Source organism: Hylobates moloch, unplaced genomic scaffold, assembly GCF_009828535.3.
Source record: "Hylobates moloch isolate HMO894 unplaced genomic scaffold, HMol_V3 SCAFFOLD_24, whole genome shotgun sequence".
NCBI lineage: Eukaryota > Metazoa > Chordata > Mammalia > Primates > Hylobatidae > Hylobates > Hylobates moloch.
Genome location: NW_026652299.1, coordinates 4,864,928 through 4,878,318, shown reverse-complemented (window position 1 = coordinate 4,878,318; position 13,391 = coordinate 4,864,928).

Below are 13,391 nucleotides of genomic sequence, written 5' to 3'. Positions count from 1 at the left end.
ATTTACTAAGCATTAGCATGACTGGCATGTCTACCATGTAGTAATTGACCTAATTCATCATCTCATTTTGACTTGACACTCAGGTTATAACATCTGTAAATATTCACTCTAAGCAGAAGATGCACAGCCAGATTTGCAGAGTGATGTCATAGTTCACCCTTTATGGCCTTTCAGCCTTGTTCAATCAGCATTTATCCCTGGACCTCAAATCATCATCACATAAGGCTATATTCCATCAGTGCTCCCATAATCCCGGGGCAAGGGAGCCCCTGTTAAAACCGGAAACAAATGCTTGGTGTGTTTGAGCTAATGAGGTACTGACTTTTACCCTGTGACAATTGACCATCATAATGTACCGATCTGACCGGCCTGAGCACATTTTAGAGAAAGCCAGGATAAATTGGATTCTTAATAGCACATTTAACAGAAGTCAGTCAATAGAGGTTAACATAATTCTCAGCATGCAGTTTTAAATTGTAAACAGTTTTAGAGTGACCATTTCCGTAACAGACTGGATTGATGTGCCACACAATGGGCTTTTGGCCTTCCTAGCAGATGCGCCTCCTTTGGTTTTGGTCCTGAATACAGCATTAGTTGAAAGTGCATTCAGTTCAGAATAGAATGGCTTTTTTTTTTTTTTTTTGGTGGAAAAGCTGGCTTATTGTTTGATTCAGACAAAGAATCCTTTATCTGTTGAGTGACTTGTCATCTCACGTAGATGTAAGCTATGTAAAGAATGGCTTTTCATTAAAGCAAGTTTAGCATATTTGCGATTGTCTTTGGTCAGATGGGAAAGTTTCTGGCTGCAATAGTGGAATTATATCCTGTGGTTTATGCAATCCACAAGTTGATTCTATGTGGGAAAGCAAAAATAATAATAAGAGAAGAGTTTTGTTTTTTGTTTTCTGTTGTTTTTTTTTTCCCCTTGGCTCCGCAGAATAACTGTGCCAAGCAGCAATTTCAGAACACATTGAGGAAAATCCACTACTTGTACAGGTGGCAAAATTCACCAAGTTATATAGGGACAAACTCCTGAATTTGGCTCACTCTACATTTTAAAAAATTATTATTTTCTTGCCAAGCTTCTGCCATTTTCCTATGGACTAAGAGGTATCAGTCCTCATTAAACCCTCCCATGCTGCTTCTGACATCTTTCCCTGAATCTACTGCTTGCAAATAAACTTTATAGTGTTCCTGCATGCTCCAAATCATCTTGTATACAGCATTCTTGTTGCTTCCTTTTTCAGTGCCAACAATATGGTGTCCTCTGCAGGCCAAGAACTTCTACAATTGAACAAATCAACTGGAGAAGGTCTGACAAATGGTGGCACAGCCCTGTGGACAAGAACTATTTTTCCCAAGCACAACCCTAACCATTGAGAATCCTTCAAAATTCTCAGTATTTCTTGTCCTATGTGTGCTTCTTCACCATTGGTATCTGATATGGTTTGGCTGTGTCCCCACTCAAATCTCATCTTGAACTGTAGTTCCCATAATCCCCATGTGTCATGGGAGGGACCAGGTGGAGATAATTGAATCATGGGGGTGGTTCCCCCATCCTATTCTCATGATAGTGAGTTAGTTCTCATGAGATCTGATGGTTTTATAAGGGGCTTCCCCCTTGGCTGAGTACTTAGTTTTCTCTCTCCTGCTGCCACGTGAAGAAGGAAGTGTTTGCTTCCCGTTCTGCCATGATTGTAAGTTTCCTGAGGCCTCTCCAGCCATTTGGTACTGTGAGTCAGTTAAACCTCCTTCCTTTATAAATTACCCAGTTTCAGGTATGTCTTTATTAGCAGTGTGAGAATGAACAAATACAGTATCACTGGAGAATTGGGAAAGCCATTAAGAAACCCATTCCAATTTGAACGAATCAAACCATTTTGAACTATTCTACCCTGCCAAATAGCCCCACCAAGGGCCATAGGAAGGTGGAAAGAGCTCAACAGAGCAGTCTTGAAACATGTATCTCCTAGAAGGGGCCAAAGACCCAGAGATAACCTCATTCCTGCCCAGGGACCTCAAGCACCTCCATCCTTTCAAGCAGCTCAACCTACATCTCAGCTGTAGGTAATGTGCTACATGCCTCCATCAGGAGGTACACATTTCACATTGACACAATCTTGAACATCAGAACACCAGAAGTCATGGGGCAGGGTAAAAAAAAAATTATGGAAGAGAAATTATGGTAGAGAAATATGGCCTGTCCTGGTGGGATTTCTCCGTGATTTCTGTATTGCTACAGAACAACTAGAATATTTCACACTTTACATAATGAACTTTGTTTTCTTTTACATTTTCTATTTGATGTCATTTCAGTTCCCCTTTTTCCCCTTTCCTGATGTTTAATGCTATGCTTTGAACTTATGTTGTGAGACACATTATAAGCTAAGGATCATGTATTATGGAATAATCTTTCTCTTTGTGTCTCCCTATGCCTCAGAACTAAGCCACCCATGGGCCAGATTGATGTCTCTTTCTAGGAATAGAAAGAGGACCTGCAGCAGACAAGTTCTAGACTTTTCCTTCTGCTCCTCTTAATAGTAACCTATAGCGATGTCCTGTTCTCACATTGCGATCACCAGCTCGGTGTATCAACTCATTTGCTAAAACATATTCTTGGGCCGGGTGCGGTGGTTCACGCCTGTAATCCCAGCACTTTGAGAGGCCGAGGCGGGCGGATCATGAGGTCAGGAGATCAAGACCATCCTGGCTGACATGGTGAAACCCCGTCTCTACTAAAAATACAAGGAATGAGCCAGGTGTGGTGGTGGGCACCTGTGGTCCCAGCTACTCGGGAGGCTGAGGCAGGAGAATGGCGTGAACCCGGCAGGCAGAGCTTGCAGTGAGCCGAGATCACGCCACTGCACTCCAGCCTGGGTGACAGAGCGAGACTCCGTCTGTAAAAAAAAAAAAAAAAATTCAAAAATGGAGTAATGTAATTAAAATATACCTATCTCCATCAAAGAAATCCCTCACAAAAGTTTCTCTTTGAAGTGGATGTCAGTGTCCATTATGATAGATGGATACTGGAGAGAGTTGTAGTTCAGGCATTTTCTTAGAACTCTGGATTAAATAATGTAAGAATCTACTAATCCCTGTTCTGATGCATATTTGTTTTTATCTGTCATAAAATTCTTTTATCTCCATGGCAAGAATATTTACTTCCTGAGTTAATTCACCAAAACACAATTAAAGCACAATTCACTAATCATCAGGCATAGCCTTTTAACCAGATCAGACTGAATTATTGTAGGAACTTTAAATTGTTTCTTCTAGTTCAATGGTTCTCAAGTTTAGTGTACATCAGAATCACCTGGAAAGCTTATTAAAACACAGATTGCTGGGTCCTATTCCTAGAGATTTTAATTCAGTAGATCTGGGGTGGGTCCCCATAATTTACAATTCTAACGAGTTCCCAGGTAATGATGCTGCTGGCCCCGGGTCCATAGTTTGATTACAGTTGGTTGACTACATAAGCAAAAAGGGTTAAGAGTGAAGAATTTAGTGGTATTATACTTGGTATGTTCAAATTCCACTATCAACCATGATAAACTTTGCATAGCTTAGTAACTTACTAACATAAACCACATATTACATTTAAGTTTGCATTGTTAACTGAAATTAAATTATTTTTGTTTGGATAATCTTAGATCTGTGTACACAAGTTCACAGGAAAATCACTGGATACTTCTTCCTATTGTTCTTTAAGGTACCCTCTATAAGGTGATTAATTTATTTTCAAATTTCTCCTTGTGTTCTATTTGAATTTGCCAACATAAGCTCTTTTTTTTTTCTTTATAAAGAATTCTGGTCACATGGGTGATTGTGAAATCATTTGGAAATGATGCCCTGTTTTCATCCTAGCTGTCAGCTATAATACTCTTAAGATAACTCAGGCCCCTAAAAGGGAAAAAGACTGAGGGCAATTGGGCAATCAGTTACTCATCTTTGCACACCCCATCCCCACTCTGAAATTGTACACCACAGACAATTGTACACCACAGTTATTTTAATTATCATTTGAATTCCTTCTTGATGTTTTAAACATAATTTTTTTTTTTTTTTGAGACAAGGTCTTGCCCTGTTGCCCAGTCTGGAGTGCAGTGGTGCAATCATGACTCAACTGAAGCCTCAACCTTCTGAGCACAAGTGATCCTCCCAAGCTCACGCAATCCTCACTTCAGCCTCCTGAGTAGCGAGGACTACACGCACAGTGTACCACCATGTCCAGCTAGTTTTTAAAATTTTTCGTAGTGATGGGGTCTTGCTATGTTGCCCTGGCTATTTACATACTTTTTAATTCCAGTATTCACAATATTATACCTCATAAACATGATCCTCAGAACTCATGAGGTTCCTCCCTCCCTCCACCAAAGGAAAGTAGAATTAGGGAGGCCAAATGCTTTAACCTTTGGTGACAGCAGTTTCTTGCAAAAATGTCTACTAGAAGGCCTTTCACTCTGTCATAAAATGGATGAAGGAGAAATTCCATTCTGTTTCTCACTACTAATATTAGCACTTCTCTACAATGTCATTGATCAAATAAAATGCCAAGTTGAGATCATGTTACAACTTTCAAAACAACAGCACTGTAAAACTCATATAATTGTGTTGGATAAACAGGTAATGTTATTACATGTCATGTAGTAAGAAACTACTATTTTCTGCCTTTGCAGGTGAGTGCTTAAAATCTGCAGCACCCATGTTAATCTTTATTTTGAGAATATTTAAAAATAGACATTTCATTCCAGAAAACTTTGAAAATATAAAAAAGCCAGGGAGTAAAAATAAAAATTACCTGTAAACTCTACACTCAGAGATAAGTATGCACTTTATACAAGGGTGTAAAAAAATTGCACTTTATACAAGGAATTAAAAAAAAAAAAAAGGACCAGAAGAGAATATTTCACTGAAAACAGTTGCTGAGTTCAGATTACTACCCTGTTAGGGAAAAGGAAAAGAAGTATTTCCCTTCTTTTTTCTTTTTTTTTTTTTTTTTTTTTTTTTTGAGAAGGAGTCTCGCTCCATTGCCCAGGCTGAAGTACAGCCAGCAGCATAATCTAGGCTCACTGCAGCCTCTGCCTCCCAGGTTCAAGCGATTCTTCCACCTTAGCCTCCCGAATAGCTAGGATTACAGGCACCTGCCACCATGCCCGGCTAATTTTTTTGTATTTTTGGTAGAGACAGCATTTCACTATGTTGGCCAGGCTGGTCTCGAACTCCTGACCTCAGGTGATCCTCCTGCCTCCATCTCCAAAAGTGCTGGGATTACAGGCACAAGCCACTGTGTCCAGCCCAAAGTATTTCCCTTCTATCTCAAGAAGTGAGAAGGCTTTAAAAGGACCTGGTGGTAATTGATATGTATTTTCTGAGATGTGAGAGCACACAGGGACTGGTGCTTGAAATTCACCAAGAATTGAGAAGACTAAATGCAAGTCTGTGACAGGAGAAAATGAGGATGACAGTGGGAACTACTCCTCTGTTTCGTATGGCAAGAGCACATGAACTCCCCTGAGGCCCAGGTGGATCCTACTAGAGGAAACTGGGATGGAGATGCCTTGAAGACATCTCAGCAATAAGCAGCTGTGGGATGTACCATCAGGGGCAGGAGCTAGGGGGACAGTGCTGTGCCATGTTAGAGACCTGTACCACCTAAACAACCCCGTAGTGAACATCCAGAGAACACCAACAGTTTCCAGGAAGCGATTATTCTAGATACCCACCTATCTAGATACCAAAGTGTGCCAATGCCAAGTTATGAAAATGTCTATGAAGTAACAACTTCCCTGCCTCTCACTTCTCCTTTTCCAGCCTTATTAAGAGAGTTTAAGAAGTCTTGGCTAAGGAGGTGGGTGGAGAAGAAAAAGAGAATGCCAGGGAAGGAGAAGGCTGACCACCCCTGGTTCCCACCAGAAGCCTCTAGACTCAGCAGAGGAAAATAAATATCTTCAATTCTACATGTAGTTCAGAGTTTTCACTGTGGAAATGGTCATTTTAATTATTAAAATTAGATGGCAGCTAAAAGTAATTATGGGCCTTTTTATTATCAAAATATGACCAGAAAAATCATGGACCTCCCCTGGACTTCATCCAAGGAATGGGAGAAACCTGTTAGGTTGATGCAAAAGTAGCCGCGGTTTTTGCCATTAAAAGTAATGGCATTAAAAGTAACGGTAAAAAACCGCAATTACTTTTGTACCAACCTAATATCTTACCCAGAGGAAAGGGACAAAGCTGCTTTCTCTTAATCCCTGTGGAATTCTGCTCTTTGAGTGTAATGAGAATACATTACATTCCAAAATGTAGTTGTGCCAAAATATATTGAACTAGTCTTCTAATTTGTTTCTTGTTCACCATCTTTTCTTGAAAGTTCCCATAATTTAGACACTATTTCTTTTCTCTCCAATTCTTGTTTTATCACATTGAAAGTCATGAAATTATTTCTTATTTAAAACAAACATTAAAAATAACATTTAAACATAGTGCCTGAAACATAAATATAGTAGATGATCAATAAAGGTATGTCTGAATAAACAGAATGAACAAAAGCACATTTCTTTCTGCTTAACACTTGCTGCATGACAAAATTTAAAAAAGAAACAAAGTCCTTTCAGTATTACCTAATTTTAAAATAATCACTCAGTTATTCCTCATTTTTAAAGCCTTCCATTTTAATGTATCAAAAAAATTAAGGTACAAACTATTCTCTATGGATTCTAGAAGTATAATTATGCTGTATCATAGCTAGCACAGGCAGAAGCTTTCTGCACTAAAAGATAACTAAGAAACCCAAAAGAGGGACAGAATAGGGGTCAAACTGTTGAAGGCTAAGAACAGGTTAACAGCACTAGTTTCTAGAGTAAGTGGGTGAGGGGTCGTGGCTACAGTGAGACACTTAGCTGCCAAGAGAAGTCACAGTTTGAACAAATCAAGAGCCTAAAGTCTTGGGTTATTCAGAGTCACAGAACTAACAGGCACAAAGCAAGGGATGAGGCCGTGGAATTAGAGTGAGTGCTCATCATGGTTATGGGTATCACACATCAATTCCTTAGGAGGACCCAAATGTATACTCTCCTGACAGGTACTTTATCTATTTCAAGCGTTATTTTATGAGAACAATTGTCTGATACCAAGGCCTTCTCTAAGGACATTAAGAAGCTCTCACCTCTGTGGGGATTTGGATCTACCTTTATCATCATGCATTTGTGAAATCAATTTAAAAATTAGCTTAACACTGGACAGCAAAAGAGGAACGAAGCAGAGAAAGGTGATGTCTCAAGTATCAAGGGGTAAGTGACAGGGTATTGCTTTTGTGGCTAAGGAAATAGGAGGGGGAAGCTCCAAGGACAACTGCCTTGGCAACATCCTTGCTTCTTCCTTCCAGGCCAGATCACCCTCACATTCTAGCTTCTCTCCCTGGAAAGCTGAAGAGTCCCAGACTGAAGAGTTAGGCTAATTGCACTGGTTCAGGTGGTGATTAATCTATAATTCCTAATGGAAAATTGGTGCTACAAAATCATTCACATCACAAAAGAGCCACAGATAACCGTCTAAGATATATGAATAGGAAACGATTGCAGCCAAATTCGGATCATTTCCAACAGTATAACATTTTTTTCTTGGATTACAAAGAGAATTTTATGACACTGGCAGGCGCATAACTTTCTCCAGCATTCTAAGCGTCTTCCTGTCTTTCTTGTTCCCACACGTTAAATCAGCAGTGCATGACTTACAATTTGACTTGCTTCCTTTTTTGCAAAGTAGTCAGAACATGATTCCATTCATGAGTGACCTTTCTCCTCCCTCTCAGATGCTGATTTGGGCAACATTCAGATCACTTTTATTTCATCTTGAGAGATAAAAATTTGGTTGCCCCAGGAGTGGGAGAACTTAATGACTGTTTCAGTAAAGCATTTACCGAGTCAGTATTCAAAGCCATCTGAAATAGTTGGCAGAGTTAAACAATAAATGGCATTACTTTAATAAACTGGGAGGGAATAAGACTGCCCCATTGTGCCTAGCAACTGTTAAACATTATGTTCTTTCTTGGAATCTAACAATGCAATGTTTGTTTCATTCAGTACTCTGCATTGTCTCTTAAAAACAAATCTTAAGAAATTGTGTAAGTATATTAAGAACATAAATGTATGTGTGTATGTGTATATATATATTTGTACACACATGCATATTCACAGGCATATAAAACAAATGAATGTCACTTTTTAGATCCAATCACCTGTCTAACTCATAAATAGATAACCATGCATTGGAATAACCAGGTTTGTATCTGCTGTGATGAGTGTACAAAGCAAAAGCAATATAAGAAGACAAAAAATGATGAAAAAGAAACAGAATAATAAATTGCTAAGAGTCTAGGCTTTGGATTTACAGGTACCACTGTCACGCACAAATAAGACTTTAACTTCTTTACTCTTTTTAGATATAAAATGGGGATGTACTAGGAGCTTCATCTGAGGGCTAGAGTGAGAATTCAATGAAGTAGGGCTTTCAAAATGTTTAGCAAGGAACTGAAAACTAGTAAGTACTCAAATGTTAGCTTTAGCAATGGCTCAATCAAGATTATAACTCTACTTGGTTTCAGACTTTTGATATGTTAAATTAGGTAACACATCAACAATAAAAATATACAGAACAACCTGGGATAGTTATCCAACATCAATCTCTATTAGCTCTCTAGTTTAGTGTAAGTTACTAACTTTCTTCTTGGCTGTGTTTATTGGGAAGCAGATAGCGAATTTTTATGAGCTTAGACAATGCCAGAGATAGGACTGTATCTCTGGCATATGCAATTCATTCTACATAAAAGAAAAACAGCCCTGTACAGAAAGCATTTTTTTGCCATGTGAACATGTGTTTGTGTGCATGGAAGCTTTCATATGTGTGTTTGTGTGCACACATGTGCTCAGGAGATAAAGTCAAGGGAGGCATATAAAGAAGCACGCTCATCATTCAGATTTGATGTGTTGCTACAATCCTGCAATATGTTTGACAATTAGCAATGGCTTAAATGCCTAATTTAATGACTCAATATATACCATTTAGTTGGTTCCTTGTACTAAAAGAAGATACAAATGAGATTGGTGGGGAGACAGTGATTAGCCAAGGGAAGTGAGAAAACAGAGCAGCTGCTCTTCCCTGGACATATCTTCTTTTGAGACTGTAAATAGAGGGGTGGATTTTATTGACTATTTTGCTTGTAGGATGTAGAATTTAAGCTCATCACACTGGAAAGAGCCCACATCTAACACTGCTTATATATTACATTAGAATCTTCAAAGACACTTAGTTACCTTGAAGAACAAGAAATCACAGACCAAGATTATTCCTGAGACCTATAATTATTGCAAGACAAATGATAAATAAAGCAGAGAGAGCTAACATCTCCTTTTCCTCTGTGGAAGTCGAGAGATCTTCTGTCTTACTGCCCACATCTATCAGTAGCTCCTTCTCCAAAAAGGAAGACCTGATATTCTGACTGGTAGGCACCAGAAGTATTAATTGGGCTATATTTTACTAGTGCGTAAGACTACTGTGGCCTAGTGGCAATAAACCATGCTCTTCCTGTTGTCTGTCTCATAGCCACAAACAGGTTGGCAGTCACAGGAGCAGGAAAATTGTTTTCTTCTCTCCTGTCCATCATGCAGCTGGTGAGTAAATGCACTTAAGAGGGCCCAATAACAGGTCCCTCTCCTCTCTCTTCTCTCTTCTCTCTCTCTGTGTTCTCAAATATAAGAGTTTCAAAATTTGGGGAAAGAAAGAGTCTCCATTTGGATTCCAAACCCAAGCTATACTCCTATATATCTACCAGAAAGCTTTGCCCTCAGACCAGATGGAGGGGGAGGTGAGGAAAGGGAGGGTTAGGGTAAGCAGTGTGTGTAAAGTGCTTCCTTAGCCATTACTGAAGCAGTAATGTGTTTTCCATGTAACTATTGCCCTTTAATCATGCATTTCCTTTATACAATATCCTGGGAAAAGAAATTGGAATTTCACATCAATACTTTCACTTGATCATTTAATAAAAAATTCAATTAACTTTTATGTTATTCCTGCTATGTAGATACATGGCTTTATAGTAGTATTACTTACATTGAAGGGATAAATAGTAGGGTTAGAATAAAGTTCACCTTGATCTCTTAACAAGGATAAGGATATCTTAGTAAGTTCTCCAAAATGTGATAATACAGATTAAAGTTGAAGTTCACAACAAATAGAATGCAAGTGGGTGGGTGAAGTAGCTCAGGTCTATAATCCCAGCACTTTGGGAGGCTGAAGTAGGAGGCTCGCTTGAGCCCAAAAGTTGGAGACCAGCCTGGGCAACACAGAGACACCCCATCTCAAAAAAAAAAGAAATTTAAAGAAATAGAAAGTTAGGGTTGTTGGTTTTTTACACACACACACACACACACAAGACCCATGAATTTTTATGTATTCATATATTCATACTTTGTCTTATTCCAAAAAGGATATGAGGCAACAGAATATCATGACTAACTATCTGAGAGGAAGTTGTTTGTCCTGAGATTAATTAATTTGCCTTTCTCTCTCTCTTTTTTTAAGTATGTTTTAGAAGATCAGGGATTTTTTTAAAGTTTATCTTCTAGAATAGGGTAAAGAAATTGGAAGTTCACATTAATACTCTCGCTTGATCATTTAATAATAATTTAATTAACTTCTGTTTCATTCCTGCTATGTAGACACCTGGCTTTATAGTGGTGTTACTTACATTGATATATTTCAATGATTAATGTCTCATTTGCTCCTCCAAACTTTGAGTAGGTCATTTGTAGAAAATTATTACACACACACACACACACACACACACACACACAATTTTAATATTAGTAAAAACAAGCCTCAAAAATACAGTAAATTGTAGAATCACACTCTCCTGACTGCCAATCTAGCTTTCTTTTCATTGCCCTGTCCTGTGCTCTCAAAGGTATAGGAACTGCCTCAACTCTGCTCTCTCTCCTATGTGAGATCTCTTTATTAAAAAAAAAAAAAATCCTATAATACTTGATCAACAGTGGAAAAGAGTTTAAGATCATTGAATAAAAGATACTAGAAATGTGTTCAATTTTCTGTCACCTAAGCCCCCAGGTTGCTAGGACACTGCCCCCTTCCAAGAACCTTCTCATAAATTTCACACGATCTCCTCTCTTTTCAAGATGTTTCATTCGACTGCCATCAGACTTGGGAGAATAGAATCATCTCCAGCAAGTAAAATAGCTCACCATTTAGTTATTACAACATGCAGTGCTTTTTGCTTATCACAGCCTTAAGCCCTTCCTGGAAGGTAAGATTTTTCTCAGATTGGCAATATGCAGACATGAGAAAAGAAAGCAACTGACAGAATTTGTGAGGAAAAGAAATGATGCCTGAGGTTGCTTCAGGATGGGAAAACATATCTTAATTTCTCTCTCTTTCTCTCTCTCTCTCTCTCTCTCCCTCTCTCCCTGCTGCCACAAGAAGCAGAAACATAAAACCAAATAAAAAAATTTCTGTTTCTTAATATCTTAAGTCCAACAACAGTATAAAAGTATGACTGAGGAAAAGGAATTTGACAACTAACAGTTAAAACATGATACATGAAGATAACATTCTTGTATGAGAATTCTAGAGAACATCTGATTGATAAAAATTGTGGGGCTTTTGAGATTTTTAAAAAAATTAGAATGAATCATGGAATGGACCAGTCACATAAACTTGCCAAAGGGGAAAAAAAGACAGAATTAACCATAGTTAGGGCAATCACATGTCAATTTTGCTGGAACTGTCCTGGTTTAACCCTTAAAAGTGATATAATCCTAGTCACTTTCAAAGGAATACTTGTTTGGACAAAATACATCTGTGGTCGCCCTAGCCATAGAGGATGAAGCAATCTTATTTCTATGCATTTCAAAAAGAAAAAAAAACACAGGAAGTGTGTCAGAAAGCTGGGGACATGCCATTATCTTTTTGACAGTTCATTACAAAAAGGCAAATGCAGTGACCTCAACCAATGTATGTTTATTTATAAAATTGAGTAAGAACTCACAAATCCATTTTGAATTACTTAGTGGAAATCAAGATCTTTCATCACAGAAATAAAAGAAAGCAGAGAAGGAGAGATAAAATTGGCAACATTCTCTGAAATTCAAGCTGAAAACCATGTTTCAGCAAAGGAAACACAGAATCCTCAACCAATGCCATGGCACACGAGAGCCTTTCCACATGCCAGACAAACCATTCTAGCAAGATTTCTAGTCCAAACTGGGATTGTGAGTATATTTGTATTTTCCCTACTTTAAGAGAAGACTAGCAGAATTTTTCTCGTAAATTTAGGGATGCATAATCACATGTTGTTTTACATAAACATGCATTCCAATTTACATAAATTTGCATAACACTTTCCCCAAAAACCTATCTCTGAATATGTAAAACAAATTAATCTGTGCTCTCTAATATTATTATATTCAAATATGACATCCAGGGCTACCACAAGAGATAGGCTTACGAGAGACAGCAATGGCATCACTCCAAAACTCTGTACTAAAAATAGATAATAGTTATAGATTAAAGTTGAATATTTCCAGAAATTGATTAGAAACAGTCAAAAAACTGCTAATAAAATAATCCCAGATTGGAATAAGTAGATGGAATACTTGATACAACTCATTAAGAATTAATATTAGGGAGCTTGTTTGCCAAGTTCTGCATAGCCGTGTTTACTCTAGTTCTTCAAGTGTGTTTGCTCTAGCATAGAAGACTTTAAAAAAGAAAGGACTTTTCTCATTTGCATTTTAACAAAAAAAATAGGTAATTGTCGTTGCTGTTACTGTTACAGCAAAAAAGCCATGGCATGAAGTTTACTTTTATTGGCACGAGTGCCAATAAAATGTTTCAGGATTGGTTCTTTCCTTCTATTATAAAAGGAAACGCAAAAGGGGAGAAAATTAACCTTCTCTTTCCTCTCCTCTATAAATAAATGTATTTGGTAAATAATTATTTCTGTGCTGTAAGATAGTCTTACTATGGCTTGCTTTACAAATGTTTTTAAAAGAGGATTTCATAAATGAATATGAAAAACAAAAACACAGCAAAGTCTTAACTTAAAACTCTTTCGTCTACTATATGGGTATAGGGTTCCTAGCTACTTAGGTTAGATTAATAGCTGGCAGCTCTTAGCATCATTAGCATCTTAACATACCAAAGAACCTTTCTCGGAGGGGCGGGGTGGGAGGGAGATGAGGAAATGATAAAGCTGAAGATTGTGAACCACTCAAAAAGGAGCACAGATTAAAGTAATTCCATTAACACCATTAACACATGAGTCAGATCATGGTACTTGCTTACTCAACAGCTTCTAATAGCTTCCCATCACCCTTAGA